Raw genomic sequence first — 13,108 nt, 5'->3', positions numbered from 1 at the left:
CACATTACCCCAATCTGTTAAAATAAACCAATGTGAAACTAAAAAAGCATTACTAGCTCTGCTTTAGTATATAAGGTATCACGGCATCACTTAGAAGTAGACAGAAATCTTATCTTCCCCTTAAAGTAGTTGTTGTCATGCCATACAGACTTTTAATATTAACAAAATAAAGAAAACATCCTTGAAAATATATTATCAGAGAAATTGTAGAGTATTGAACAGGTAAGTCATCCCTCAGCCGGAGGTGAGTCTACTTCTTCCATGTGTGATGTGTTGTCATCTCCTTCGAAGGGCGGCATTTCTTCAGTTACAGCTGCACTGGTATCATCAGCAGTAGGGTCATCTTCAATACCCAGACCAAGTTTGATCATCCTATAGATCCTGTTAGCATGTGTCTGGGGATCTTCCAGATTGAAGCCAGAAGACAGGAGTGCAGTTTCATAAAGCAAGATGACCAGATCCTTCACAGGCTTGTTCTTATCAGCCTCTGCCTTTTGCCTTAAGGTCTCAATAATGAAATGGTCAGGGTTTATCTCCAGGTGTTTCTTTGCTGCCATGCAACCCATTGTTGAGTTGTCTCTTAGGGCTTGAGCTTTCATGATTCTCTCCATGTTTGCTGTCCAGCCATAGTGCTTGTGACAATACAGCACGGGGATGTAACCAATTGGTTTGACACAACCACCTTTTCAACTTTTTTCTCCAATATGTCTTTCATGATTTTGCAGAGGTTCTCAAACTTTGTTTTTTTCTCTTCCTGTTTCTTTTTCTCTTATTCATCCTCTGGAAGTTCCAAGCCCTCTTTGGTGACTGACACTAAAGTCTTCCCCTCAAATTCCTTCAACTGTTGGACACAGTACTCATCAATGGGCTAAATCATATAGATCACTTCTGAGCCATGTAGCCATGTTTCCGAAGATGTTCCACAAAGGCTGAGTTAGTTACCTGGTCCTTGGTCTCACCTGTGATATAATAGATATGTTTCTGGTTTTCCTTCATTCTGGTGCAGTAGTCCTTGACAGAAACCATCTCATCACCAGAGGCAGATGTGTAGTACCTTAACAGCTCTGAAAGCTTCTTCCAATTTTGAGAGTCTTCGTGTATTCCAAGCTTCATGTTTTTAGAGAACTGCTCATAGAACTTCTTGTAGTTCTCTTTATCTTCTGCCAGTTCAGTAAAGAGTTCTAAGCATTTTTTGACCAAATTCTTCCTGATAACTTCCAAATTTTGCTTTGTTGCAACATCTCATGGGAAATGTTTGGAGGGAGATCCTCTGAGTCTACCACCCCTGTAATGAAGTTCAGATATTCAGTGATTAGCTCCTCATAGTTATCCATGGTGAAAACTCTGCATACATACAATTTGATGTTTTTCTTTTTCTTTCTGTTTTCAAACAGGTCAAAAGGAGCATGTCGTGGGACAAAGAGAAGGGCTCTGACTTCCAATTGTCCTTCAACTGAAAAATGCTTCACTGTAAAGTGATCTTCCCAGTCATTGGTCAAGCTCTTGTAGAATTCTCTGTACTCCTCATTAGTAATATCGTCAGGATTTCTGGTCCAGATGGGCTTTGTTTTGTTGAGTTCTTCTTAACTGATGTACTTTTCCTTCATCTTCTTCTTCTTCTTGTCACTATCCTTCTTTTCTTCTCCTTCCTCATCAGAACCAACATCTTCAATTTCAGGTTTGTCTTCAGACTCTTTCTCTTCTTTTTCTTTTTCTTCTTCTTTGTCTTCCTTTTCTTCAGCCTCATCATCATTGACTTCTTTATCACGTTCCTTCTCCACAAAAAGAGTAATGAAATATCCAATAAACTGAGAATGTTTCTTCACAATCTCCTTTATTCTTCGTTCCTCCAAGTACTCAGTTTGGTCTTCTTTCAGGTGTAGGATAACCTTTGTTCCACGACCCATAGGTTCACCTGTGTCCGGTCCTCACTGTGAATGATCCCCCTGCTGAAGACTCCCAGGCATACTGCTCATCATCATTATGTTTGGTGATCACAGTTGCTTTCTCAGCAACCAAATAAGCAGAATAAAAACCAACACTGAAATGGCCAATCATAGAGATATCTGCACCAGCCTGCAAAGCTTCCATGAACACTTTGGTCCCAGACTTGGCAATAGTACCAAGGTTATTGATCAAGTCAGCCTTAGTCATTCCAATTCCAGTATCCACAATAGGGAGGGTCTGATCTTGTTTGTTTGCTATAAGGTTAATATGCAGCTCTTTCCCAGAGTCTAATTTACTGGGATCTGTCGAGCTTTCACACTGGATTTTGTCCAATGCATCTGATGAATTTGAAATGAGCTCTCTCAGAAAGATCTCTTTGTTCGAGTAGAAAGTATTGATGATCAATGACATCAACTGGGCAACTCTGCCTGAAAGGTGAATATCTCAACCTCCTCCACCTCCATGGGTTGGTCTTTGGTCTAGGTTTCCTCAGGCATCTTGGCTAAGAGACCACACAGGCTCCAGAGCACAGCAGCACCAGGATGCTAAGGCAACTCTACTTGCTATATGGTTTTAGGCAAAATAATCTGTCTATGTCTCCCTTTTCTCAACTGAAAAAATGGCACTGATAATAGATTATCTTTTCAGGCCATTATTACGTGAGAACATGTGAGATAACGCAAGTAGGATGCTTGCAATTGCATGATATCAATACAAGCATTATGCTGAACTCAGAGAAGAAATAGAATGCACAGTCTTTCATTCTCTGGTCCAAGATTGGGAGAGAGACTGGGCCAGGTAACATTCAGGTTCCCTTCGAACTTTTAGACCCTAACTACACTTTTCTATCCCTCTACCCTATTTATTGCCAGCCAAAGGCCTCATGGAAGAGTCCTGTAGCCCAGCCAAATACCTCACTCAACACTGATTTTGATCATAGCAAAAGGAATTTGGAAAATAACATCAAAGTGCTAGGTACAAAAATTGATTTTTAAAAATAGGTTCACTAAAGCCACTTCAGAGAATTTGCTGGCATAGTTCAGATATTTAGGGATTTTTCTGCCTCTTCTTTTAAACTGATCAAACATTTATCACAGTGTCCAAAAAAGCCTAGATTCCAGGAAGTCTGTACTGAGGCAAAAATAAGGTTTCAACCAGACAGCATGCTGTCACATCTTGATGTCAGAGATCAAACTTCTCTCAGGGTGTGAGGAGGGGACAAGTCTTAACAGGCAGTTTTAACTGTAGGATAAGATTAAGAAAGGTGGCATTATTTTCCAAGTCCCACTGATATTGGGTGAAAATGACAGAAAAACCAAAGTGCTTCCCTATCTCCCACATAACTCAATGTTAACATGGCTCTAATTGAATTAAGGATAAGTTCCTATTTAAGGTGATACATATTTTTGGTTTATTTTAACTAATTTCTTAAAATAAAATTAAAATAATTTTAAACATAATTTTTAAAAATAATTATAGCAATGGAGGGGTGGGGGTGGCCGCTCTTACAAAATATTGATGAGAATGTGAGATACATCCTTTTGGAAGGCAGTATGATAAAATACATGCATCCACCCCCACAATGTATTTTGACCCTAAAATCCCATTCCTATAGATGTTATTAAGCATATAAGAAACATCAATGTGTATGATCAATGCAGCTTTGTGTGTGACAGCCAAAAATCAATGGAAAAAGAAAGGTTCAGAACTATAAAAGCAGTGAAATAAATTATGACATATCAATTAAATGGAATACTAGCTGGGTATTAGACTGCAGATTTAAGAAAAAAAATAATGACGGGAGATCGTTATAAGTAATTGTCAAGTAAAATTAGCAGGTTATTAGAGAGTGTGAGCTGTATAAATGTAATTGTGTGTATTCAGTTACATAGAAAAAATAAAACCTAGAAAGATGGATTACTAAAATGTACACAGTGGTTATTTGGAGATAGTGGGATTCGGATAATTTTTATGTTCTTTTCATGCTTTCATGTATTATCCAAATTATTTCAAATAAATTTCACAATAAATATCAATTCGCAATAAGAAATAAAATCAATAAACTATTTTAACAAAGGTTGACCTACTACTACTTTTATAGGCAAAGAAGACAAATGGAGATTTGCAGAAGAAAATATCATGGAGTATCCTGGTAGTCTCCAGAGAATTAACTGAGTCATCCATGATTTAGCTCCATCTCCATGCTTCATGTAATAGGAAACAGAATTTTGAAGTTGAGGTAATAATAAAAGGCCCAAATCACCTTTGCCACTTATTGACCATGTGATGTTAATTTTGCTGAGCTTTAATTTCCTCATTTGTAAAATAAAGATCAATAGTTCAAAACTTTATTGTGAGAACTCATTGAGAAGATAATTTTGAAAGCAATTGAACATGGCCTGTTCATAATTGGACTTTAATACATGCAAGATGCATTACTATATCATTCACCTATTTAAAAACTGAGTTAAAAACATTAAATAAGGTCTAAAATGCAATTATGTTATGGAGGACACAGAAAGCGAGCACCCACGAAAGCTGGCTGTCTCTTCCTCTCTTCTTTGGCTGTACCTGAACCTTATTCCCTTCTCAAGCCTCTGCTCTCACTTTCCTTTCAGGACATAAGGCAGCATCACCAAACGGCTCTCCAGGAGAGCTGCTACCTCTGCCAAAGGCAAAAAGGATATAGGGAAGCTGCCACAGCATCTGTTGGCTCCAGAAAGACACCACCTTGTCTGTGGCCTAGGGATAGAAGGATGACACCTCACCTAGTTACTTTATACATGCCAGTTCGGCACTAGCAAAACCCCAGAGGCCAACCCTCAGACTGGAGCCTGAAATGTTGCTCCATAAAACCTGGTGTTTCCATGACTGAGCTTGCCAGCTGCAACAACAATATCAGCAGAAAGATCGCTTCTGATCAACTTCTCCTTCCAAATCTCATGTGCGTGCAACTGCTGGCGGAAACTCAATTTAACCAGAACCCTACTTGTAACGGAGTCTGGGAAATGTAATTTTTAGATTACTAGTTTTACAAAAATAAATGTATATGGAAAGAGGTTGGAATGGAGGTTGAGTGCTGATCTGCCATATCCGCACTGTATCTCCTTTAGACTCTGACACAAGAGGTGGCCTTTCCCTGAACCCTATGCTTTAGAAGATCCTGAATACCACAGATGCAATAAGAGTAAATTTATAAAAACACATTTGTGCACCTATCTCTTGGGAACCTACATTCAACAATGGCACAGCACAACCCATAAACGAAAGCATCAGCTCACAGGCATTGTTCAGGCCTCAGAGAAGCATTTCTCAAGATCTCTTACCATATATTCTTGAAAGGAAAGATAGCCAAGTCCAAATTCCATGTAAGTTTGTGAATGCAGCCACTTCAGACTTTGGGGGTGGACACAACTTTGCACAAAAGACCTGAATAGTGAAAATATTTGGGAAAGGGAAAAGATACAATGATTACCTTGTGAAATTTTTCCTCTCATGAATAATTTTTTGGCATTATTAAAGCACCAGATTTCCAGGAATCTCAAACATCCACTTTTCTTGAATCCTTTTATATTACAATTTGTGGTTTGGAAGGTACTCCACTATTCAAAATAATTGCATGTATCAGCTGAGGAACATTTCAATATTAAACCATGCACTTCACTCTTAAGTATAACATGTGTTTAGTATTATCTCAATTCTTTACATTGGAAAGCTGTTGATCATTGAATGGAAGAAATTTTAGTATTTTATTTTATAAATATATTTAATAAGATGTATACACATAAAATAATTATATTTGAATAATTTTACTTAAATTTTCATATTAATTCATTTTAATGATATTTCATATTTCTATTTTAATAAGCAATATTAAATATTGCATAAGCCAGGTATGGTGGCTCATGCCTGTAATCCCAGTACTTTGGGTGGCCAAGGTGGGAGATGGCCTTCAGCTCAAGAGCTTGAGACCACCTGAGCAACACAGTGAGATGCTCATCTCCATAAAAAACTAAAATATTAGCTGGGTGAGGTGGTGCATACATACAGTCTCAGCTACTTGGGAGGCTGAGGAATGAGAACTGCTTGAGCCCAGGAGGTAGAGGCTACACTGAGCCATAATCACACCTCTGCACCCCCAGCCTGTGCAACAGAATGAGATTCTGTCTCAAAAGTAAAATAAATACTTTGTAAGACAATTTTGAAAATGAATGCAAAATAATTTTAATTTTGTTAATATTTACACTTTTAGAAATAAAATTTACATTTTAGTTTGCATTTAGTTTAGCTTTTCTGAAAATATGTTTAAATTTTATATACTTCAGATAGAACTCTATTTTATATTTTAATTTTTTAGAATATTACTACCAACAGAACACAAATAACATAAACTTTTTATTACAAAAGCATCATGATTTTGCCGAAATAAAGTAAACAGAATACACAGACATGAACAATAATTCTGTTAAGTTGCTGACATATTTTGCTTACTTCCTTTCTTTGTTCTACGCCTATTCCTTGGGGTCATAGAAAAGACACCTGTTCTTCATTGTACCTGACAGGCCCTCAAATACTTCAAGAAAGTAACTGTGAACCCCTGAACCTTCTCTTCCCCAGGTCTATTTCAGATTAAGCATAGACTCTCCATCCATTGTCCATTCAGTCACGTCACTATTATTTCAAGAGAAAAACCCTTTGAGAGTACCTACTGTGTGTTGGATGTCGTGTCTAAGCACTAAGCACACAGAAATTAAAACAGATAAAGACGTCAAGTTGCAACAAAGAAAACCTTAAGCAATCTCTTTTGATATTTGATAGCTATTTGATAGTTATTGCTTTTAAATGCAGTACTAAGAAGTGAGCAGCCTATCCAGCCATAAGAATGCACCTATTTCCCTTTTATTCATCCTTTTATTAAACAGCCATTAGCAACAATAAAATATTGCCTTCTCATAATGTGTCAGGAGACTTGGGGATTCTAAGATGGAAAAAACAGAATTGTTATCCTTAAGGAGTCCAAGAGCAAATGTCAGGGAGATAGACACAAATACAATGTGTTAACTTCTATGACAGAGGCCAGTATAGGATACTATGGGCATTTTCTGCCAACTCAAAAACAATTTTATTTTACTCCATTTCATCTTCAAACTGCAACATATGTAGCCAGCTTGCTTATACTTATTGTCACCACTTCCTCACCTCACTGAAATTTTTAATTCACTGAAATCTAATGTCAAGCCCACTCCCCACTTATACTGCCCTAAGCAAGTTCAGTAAAGATCTAGACCTAAAGTCAATACACATTTTTCATGCCTTACCTTATTTTACATGAAGTAAAAGTAACTTTTTCCTTTGGCTTCCACAACAACACATTATTTCAGTGGTTTCTTCAAACCTCTGGCTAATCATCGGTTTCTTTTATTATTTCCTACTATTCTGCTCATCTTTTAAACCTCAGGCCTGTTAAAGCGAACTAAATATGGCCTGAGAAGGACTCCGTACTTCTATATTTGAGTACTTGTGGATTAACTGCAGCCTAGGTTAATAGGTAGACAAGATTGAAAACCTAACTTAGGGAGGAGTATGCACCTGCAACAATAGTTAAGGCTTGACCAATCCCAGCAGCCGTATTTCAACCACTCATACACTGCTGAGTGTTCAAACTGTGTTCAAATATGTATGGCAAAAGCAGAGCTGTAACCAATCAAGCTGTTGTGTACCTCACTTCCGATTTCTGTACCTCATTTCGCTTTTTGTGTTATAAATCTTCTTCCACTACATGGCTGCGCTGGAGTCTCTGCGAGTCAGCTGCGATTGTGGGGGCTACCCAATTTGCTAATTGTTCATTGCTCAATTAAACTCCTTTAAATTTAATTCAGCTGAAGTTTTTCTTTTATCGGTCCTATGGATGTTTCCCAGAAATGTCTCCATACTCTCCCTGGGTGGTTGCAACCATCAGTATGCTGAATACTGGTGAATGTGTGTCTGACCAAAATCTTTCTTCTGAGTTACAATGTGTATACCCAACTGCCCACTCAACACTTCTTAGACATCACTCAGGCCCATTAAACTCAGGCTAAACCAATAAACATTTCTACTTCAGAAGTTTTTCTCCCCCTGCAAACCCTATCACAGTGAGGAAAGACGCCATTTACCAAGTTTTGGTCTTTATCGTTGATGCTCATAATGTCCCTCATGTGTTTAATCAGCAACAACGATCAATTTCTGCCCCTGAAAAGGTTTCTGTCTCTCCATCCTACATCTGCTGTTTGTGCTCAGACCTCTCTGTGGTTTCCAGCTAGTCTCCTGCTCTTCCAAAATGGCCTGTCATCTTTCAAAACTGCAAATCTGACTATATCACCTCATTCATTAAAACTTCTTAATGATTCCTATTTCCCTGACACATAAAAGAACAAAGAATGTTGGGAAACAAGAAGAAGCTTGGAACTAGAGAAGTATAAAGTTCAAAAGGAGGATAGTCATGTTCATAGAAAGCAAAAGCTTAGCACACACTAAGGTGGAATAAGGAGGTGGTCATTGGAGCATCGGTCTCCAAGGACAGTAAAACAGAACTGAAATAGAACAGCTGCCAGTAAACTCAAGCTTTTATCCAGAACTTACAGAATTGGAGAAAATTACATCAGTTTCACTTCCACCAATAAAATGGTGTTCTAAAGAGAAAATAAAAGAACACTTCTTACTGGTGCTTTGTTCATTATATCTGTTTAGAAATTTTGCAGCATGGCCCTGAAAATTAAATTATGCCACTAAAGGCAGCAATATCAATGACAGTTACTTGGAGCTAACTGTTATAGTTGAAATGCTGATAACAACTAATGCATGAAATATTGCTATTGTAATAGAATCTGTTTGTATGTAGCATTTGTCTTTAGAGGAATGAATAACCAGTATCTTTTCTTGAGTGATACAAAAACTGTGAAATGCTGTGTGATATGATTCCATTTACATGAAAGTCCAAAATGGGGAAATCTATGAAAATTTAAAAATTTAAAAAAGAATAGTTTCTTAGGGTTGGGAAGGAATGGGGATAGAGAGGTGGTAGATAAAAGATTCGTGTTCTCTTTTTGAGTTGATGAAAATATTATAAAATTGACTGTTGTAATGGTTGCAGATATCTGTAAATATGCTGAAAACAACTGAACACTTTAAATGGATAAATTGTGTGTATGTTAATCACATTTCAAAAAAGCTGCTTTTAAAAAAGTGGAAATAATTTTATATGCTTGAAAGCGATAAAATTATAATATTTTCAAGTACTGTTTTGAAAAAGCTTTATAACGTAAACTATCTTCCCCGTTTGATTTCAGAAATTTGTTGTTGTACTTCACCTTTCCTGTAGTCCTAAGTAAATTAAAGGTTTATAATCTTTAAAAACTGTGAAATAAAATATCATTTCAAATAAGGCATCTTTTTCTTTCACATTCATGTGTATGTCATAAATCCCTTATTTGGAACAAAAGCAAATAGTAAATAATTTTAGTAATAAAATTGTCATCTATCTTTTATTTCACTGAATAAATATTGAACAAATATTTTTTAAGTGCAGTTTTGAAGGAACCCAAAATTATTAAACTGCCACAGTCCCAAACATGCCCTGAAATTTAAGGAGCAGATTTTGCTGTTTTTCCAGGGCTAGAGTCACCCCATCTTAGAAAACTGACTGCTATTAACAACATTGAGGGCAGAGGCAGAAGTGGGCTGCGGGGAAGAACAGATCAATGGAGAATCAGGAGAGACCTAGCATGGAACAGTGATGAGAATTTACCGTGAACCAAGCGTGAAGAGGACCAAGAAAGAGAGAGGGAGGAAAGAGGAGAGGGAAGGGGAAAGAGAGACCAAGTCAAGATACTTAGTTTCTAGTCTCAACTTTAGTTCCACGGCTGTAGGCAAGTTGTTTTCTTCTGAGCCAACCCAAAATATAATGCAAGCCACACGTGTAATTTAAAATTTTCTGGTAGCTGTATTTAAAAAGTAAAAAAATGTGGCACATATACACCATGGAATACTATGCGGCCATAAAAAAGGATGAGTTCGTGTTCTTTGTAGGGACACAGATGCAGCTGGAAACCATCATTCTCAGCAAACTATTGCAAGAACAGAAAACCAAACACTGCGTGTTCTCACTCATAGGTGGGAATTGAACAATGAGATCACTTGGGGACACAGGAAGGAGATCATCACACACTGGGTCCTATTGTGGGGGGAGGGGGAGGGATAGCATTAGGAGATATACCTAATGTAAACGATGAGTTAATGGGTGCAGCACACCAACATGGCACATGTATACATATGTAACAAACCTGCACATTGTGCACATGTACCCTAGAACTTAAAGTATAATAAAAAATAAATAAATAAAAAGGAAAAAGGAAAAGATAAAATCAAATTTAAATTGTTTCTATTTTAGCCCAATATATGCAAACTGCTACTTTTAATAAGTAATTTACAATTATTAACAATATATTTTACACTTTTTTCTTACTAAGTATTTGAAATCTGATGTGTATTTTATACTTTTGACATATCTCAATTCAGATTAGCCACGTGTGGCTGCTGGCTAAAGTATTGCTCAGAGGAGGTCGGGGCCTAACTCTTCCTCTCAATGAAAATTTTTAAAAGTGGAAGTGTTCTGTGCATTCTAAGTGTTTTCCTGGCTCTGACATTCTCTGATTCTTACTAAGAGATTTAAAATATGTCTAGACAAATTATATACTCCTACGCTTTGCGGTCTCTGAACTCTTCTAAGCCAAACAGGAATCATACATTGAGGGGGGATTGTAAAGATGACTCTTCCTCATTATCTTTGATCTGTTGGCATATTTTAGCTAGGGAGACGTAAAGTCAGGAATCAGAGTCAGTGAAATTTCTGAGCCATATGGAATCTGACCCATAAGCTTTCCCCAATTACACAGATATATTACTCACACCAAGCTTTGCTCTGCTACTTCAATTCCAGGTTAGCAAACCACAACAAAAGCTGAAAACAGACACCACCCTGCCCTTCAACGTCCTCCATCCGCACATGTCCTCTCCATGTGTCCACCCCACATTCTCCTACAGCAGAATCTGTCGTCTGTATCTGTACACACCTCTCCAGAAATCACCAGAGGCCTCCCATGTGTTCAGCTAAACAGATACCACCATCCAAGCCGTTCTTGAACCCCCGGGATAAAACAGATTTTGTACAATCCAGAATCCTCTTCAATTCTGAAATGTTACCCAAAATTACTGGTGTGAGGTGGTCACTTTCTCTCTTATGCTTGATGACCATGTAGTGCTATGACTCCTAGTGTGACCATAATGTTGCATGTATTGTAATTCTGCCCTACAGGAGGGCTTTTGGAGGCTCTTTCTGTCTTGTCTGGAAACATATGCCCCTCTGTCTTGTCAGGCCATGAAACGTAAAAATAGAGGTACCTCTCAGTCCTCATTATTATGAGAAGCAGGCATCATTCAGTCTAGTCTTAAATTTGGAAGAACTTTCTGGCACATGTCTTGAGTTTAAAAGCTCTTTTTTAATGACTTTAGAGGAAATTTGGGAAATACCACTTGTAATAAGGACAACATGCAGGCCACCATACCTTTATTCCATAAGCATTTGCTGGCCATTTATTCTGCGCCTACTCCCGTGTTAGGTCCCAGAGATGTAAAGAATAATGACTCCTACCCAACATAATGTCCACTGGGATGTTAATAGAGGTGTGAATAGGACGGATTTTCAGCCACAGAGACACATGCATTTGCTCACACACTCAGCATTGATCTCATGTTTCTACATTGAAATATTATGAAGGGCACAACAGATGTGTGTGTGTGTGTGTGTGTGTGTGTGTGTGTGTAATTTATGATGCAGGGAACGAAGCAAAAATATATAGTCACAAAAGGAATAATAAATAATGTAAGTAAGCTCCCAAAGAGTGCACCTTTTACCCAGGCAGTCAGTATGGCATTGTGGAAAGCACTTTGTACTCAGTGGACTAGGTTTGAGTCTTAACATTGGAGAAATTTCATAAGCTCTCTGAACTTGAGGTCGTCTTAGTTGTAAAATAAAGTGATGATATCTGCTGTGTTTTTTTCCCCCAAGTAGTTCCAGGAGACATAAATAACATAAAATATATTTTAGATAGTAATACATGTTTTGAAAGAAAAAAAGGCCAGGGAAGGTGGCTCACGCCTGTAATCCCAACACTTTGGGAGGCCAAGGAGGGCGGATCACTTGAGGCCAGGAATGTGAGATGAGCCTGGCCAACATGGTGAAACCCCGTTTCTACTAAAAATACAAAAATTAGCAGAGCATGTTGGTGAGGGCCTGTAATCCCACCTACTCAGGTGGCTGAGACAGGAGAATTGCTTGAACCTGGGAGGCAGAAGTTACAGTGAGCCAAGATCACACCACTGCACTCCATCCTGGGTGACAGAATTAGACTCTGTCTCAAAAGAAAAGAAAAGAGAAGGAAGGAAGGGAGGAAGGAAGGAAGGGAAGGGAAAGAGAAAGCTGGATGATATGCTTGGAACTGACTATTGTTGAAGTGTTCAGAGGGGGCTGACGCTGACATCTAAAGGAAAAAAAGCTGTTCTAAGTCATATAAAGATCGGAGTGGGAAGGACATAAGACTGGGGAAAGTCCCAGGTATTGAAATACAAAGCAAAGAGGACTTAGGGTATGGAGGAGCTATTGTAAAGGTCCTGCCATTGGAGCAAGCTCAGCACATTAGAGGCACTGAATGATGATCTTGTGTCTGGAGAAGAATGGGTAAGAACAAGCTGTGTCAAGGTTTATGACACAGAGGCAGCCAAAAACCAGACCACAGGGGGCCTTCTAGGGCCTAGGAAGGGGTTTGGATTTTATTATAACAGCAAAGGGTACTTGCCATTATTAAGCCTCAGAAACCCAACTGGATCAAAAGCAGGGGCATTAGGATGTTTCCCATGTTCTCTCTCTCTCTCTTTATTTTTATGTTCTCTCTCCCCATATGCCCACAATTAAAACCTGTAGATCTCATACTTCCAATAAAGAAGTAAACAACGCCCATTGAGGGTTTAGGGGGCCTTGTTAGGGAAGGCAAACCATTTCCAGCTGAAAGGCATAGAAGGGCAGTAAAAGGAGGTGACCTCTGGGGAGAAATGCTAACTCCAGAAG

At 38.2% G+C, this 13,108-nt stretch overlaps 1 pseudogene across 1 annotated transcript; it reads right to left on the bottom strand.

The window, feature by feature from the left end:
* Nucleotides 1-227: 227 nt before the first annotated feature.
* LOC108515939 (heat shock protein HSP 90-alpha-like) lies at nt 228-2,444 on the bottom strand (annotated as a pseudogene). Its single transcript, XR_001881679.1, has one exon. The product of XR_001881679.1 is annotated as a heat shock protein HSP 90-alpha-like (transcript).
* Nucleotides 2,445-13,108: the final 10,664 nt, after the last annotated feature.

This window comes from Rhinopithecus bieti, unplaced genomic scaffold (assembly GCF_001698545.2).
Source record: "Rhinopithecus bieti isolate Rb0 unplaced genomic scaffold, ASM169854v2 scaffold_36547, whole genome shotgun sequence".
Lineage (NCBI taxonomy): Eukaryota > Metazoa > Chordata > Mammalia > Primates > Cercopithecidae > Rhinopithecus > Rhinopithecus bieti.
This window is presented reverse-complemented; position numbering and strand designations above follow the sequence as displayed.